Source organism: Brassica napus, chromosome A8, assembly GCF_020379485.1.
Source record: "Brassica napus cultivar Da-Ae chromosome A8, Da-Ae, whole genome shotgun sequence".
Lineage (NCBI taxonomy): Eukaryota > Viridiplantae > Streptophyta > Magnoliopsida > Brassicales > Brassicaceae > Brassica > Brassica napus.
Window position 1 is genome coordinate 5648557 of NC_063441.1, and position 3165 is coordinate 5651721.

General features: G+C 42.6%; 1 pseudogene; it reads left to right on the forward strand.

Annotated features, from left to right (window-relative positions):
• The first annotated feature begins 338 nt into the window (after positions 1-338).
• Positions 339-2496, forward strand: LOC125577033 (annotated as a pseudogene).
• Positions 2497-3165: the final 669 nt, after the last annotated feature.

Below are 3165 nucleotides of genomic sequence, written 5' to 3' on the forward strand. Positions count from 1 at the left end.
TCCGGATCTGTTCGTGTGTTCTGTTTATCTATTCTGGACTATCTATCTGATTCTAAGTCAAGGGGTGGTTGGTTGAATGACTTAGGATACGGTAGATAGGTTCATACTTTTTATGATTAAGTTGACTGGGGTTTATCTAAGTTCTAGGAACCAAGCCAAGCATTGTAGAATCAATCGGTCCTATTCTCGGTTATGATTAATGCTTATCTGGTTGTGGTTTCAGGAACTAAGGATGGTTCTGGTCAAGCCAAGGAGCCGTGAAGGCTCGGTCAGTGAGAGGCTGTGTAACGTGTGGGTAGATGATGCTAGGGACGAACTAGTGATTGTCTATGAAACTGTTAAGAAGTTGTGTATTGGATCTCATGTTTCTAAGTAATACAAAGTTAACACATTATTATTCCGCTGTGCAATCTGTTCATTTGTTTATGAACCTCATATTCAAATATGACTTAGTAAATAAAAGACTTAGAATGAATCAGACAAGCAAAGAAATTAATAAGTAAGCATTTGTATCCAGTTGGGTCGAGAGACCAAGAACGGGTCTTACAGAACCTGCCCTTGGATTCGATTCATAAAAGCGAGAGCTTTAATCTCATCCTGAAAACATTCTAATAAAACTATGTTTCTTGCTACGAGCAAGGCGAGAGCTGATATAGTGAGCTTAGTAAGCTATTATTCAACTCGCACATAAAGCTTGACTAGAGCGCGTCGATCGATATCACACTTGAATAATCGATCGGTGGGGCAAAAGGTGCATCGATCGATATCCCTTCTTATTTTCTTCATAGAAAGGTTTCTCGAGAACTTTCTGGCATTGACTTCATCGTTACCGATTTTGACCCCAACACTCTCTATTGCCCATAGTAGTGCTTCCACTTCAGAATGCATGACAGACTCCGTGGATAATTTCGTATCCCTATAAGTTGAATCTTTTCCAAGTTGTCCATCCAAGCCCATCCACATCAACTGAACTGTGACATGGATGTCCATGACCCATCAGTCATGCAGATATTACCCAAGCTTAGGATTTGGGGTTCTTCATTGCTGTGAACTTGTGGGTTAGATGGTAATATCTTGTCTGTATTGAACCAGGCGTAACACTCACTCGCTGCATATCTTACTAGCTCTAGTGGGTCTCTGTTTATTCCTTTGAAGAGTTTATCATTTCTTGCCTTCCAAATATTCCAGATTATACAAGGATAAAGATCCATGTGTAAATCTGGCTTGATAATACTGTTCTTCTCTAGAATAAGTAGTCCATATTAGCATAGATACTCGGTACCGAGAAAATATATGGATCTCATAGTAAACCAAGCTTGTATAGATATGTTGTATGTGTGGTTTAGATATCAATATTTATTCTAAAGTTGGTTATATGTTGGGCTTTATAAATTTTAAATTTGTACTCTTTGTTTTTATCCCATGAGGCTATATAAAAACCCCGTGAACAAAAGAATATCAACATTTGACAGTTTTGACAGAAGAGAGTATTCTCCAGCTCCAAACAACCAAAATGGCTTTCTTTTCCATCACCAACATCCTCTCTCTTCGCTCTGCATTCCTCATCAACTGTAATCCTCCTCTCCGCCTCTCTCTTCCCCATAAACCCACCTTCAATCTCTCCCACAAAACCCGTAAATCCATTGTCTCCGCCGTCGCATCCCCATATCCGACACTCTCCACTGGATTCCCCTTCTCCGACTCAACCAAATCAATCACAACCCTCGCGATTCTAGCTGGGATCGTAACAAAATCCCTAATTCGCAAACTCTCCGCCGCGGTTGTAACCTTATCCCCATAGTTCCAAGCATCTTTCCGAATCTCCGGTCCGTTGTTCTTCGCGTCGATTCGCGACCGTCCCGCTGGTTATCTCAACACGCCGTTGACAGTTGTTGCAGCGGTTTTATCCAAGTGGCTTGATATTTACAGTGGTGTATTGATGGTCAGAGTTTTGCTCAGTTGGTTCCCCAACATTCCTTGGGATCGTCAGCCTCTGTCCGCCATTAGAGATCTTTGTGATCCTTATCTCAATCTCTTCAGGAACATAATCCCTCTCGTGTTTGATACGTTGATGGTAGCCCTTTGCTTGCTTTTGCTGTTTTGGGTACTTTGGGTTCCATTCTCAACAATAGCAGATGATAGCTGGCGAATGGATGGATCTTATGAGGTTTTGGGGATTTGGAGATTGTTGTTTTCAGTATTTATTGAGAGTACTATATTTTTGTTGGTTTCTGATATGCTACAGAGAGTGTACGTGAGGAGGAAGAGAGGAGAGGAGAATGAAGAGTAGAGAGAGAAGAGGAGTTGTTATGAGTTTAATAAAAGGTTACACAAGTGGTATAGAGTTTGTTACAGTTGTTATTGGGCCTCGCACTATATAAGAGGACCCAAGAGGAATATGTGAGTCAGTTAGTTGGTGAATCTTGAGCTTACTTCTCTTTGTGAGCAAGATCGTATTAGCTTGAGTCTTTGGTTTGTAGAGATCAAGAGTGGGAGGTTGGGCGGTTCTATCAATATACACCTTTGGTTCTATCAAATTGGTGCGTCGTGATCGTTCTGGATCGAGACTTCGTGACAATCGCGCGCGATGACGAAGAAGACGAGAGATGGCGGAGATTCGCAATCGGAGCTGCCGATAACCTTGGACGGCCTAGCGTCGACACTTCAGGAGCATACGGCATCTCAGATCGCGACGAATCGTCGATTTACGGATTCGTTTTGTGAGTTGGAGAAAAACGCGAAAGCAATGGAGTCGCGAATCGAGGCTTCGTTGGAGGCGAAGATTGACGAGTGCTATGAGAAGATGTGTGCGCGTTTGGAGAAGAAACTGTCGAAGAGCATCGAGGTTCCCGACGATTCGCCACCTCCGTATCGCCATCCGAATTATCAGGTACATCATTCGAATATGGAACCTGGCCGTAGCGTGCGAATGGATGAAATGGGAGATCGGAACTCGATTGTGGGGAGTAGGGAACGTATGTTGAAGAGAGTAGAGTTACCAATCTTTGATGGTACGGATCCTTATGGTTGGTTTGCTTTAGCGGAAAGATTTTTTCGGATTGGAGGTTTTGATGAAAGAACGAAGCTGGAGGTTGTATCTGTGAGCTTAGCGGGAGATGTATTAAGCTGGTTCAACAGTGAGATGCATAGAAGAACCTTTCGAAG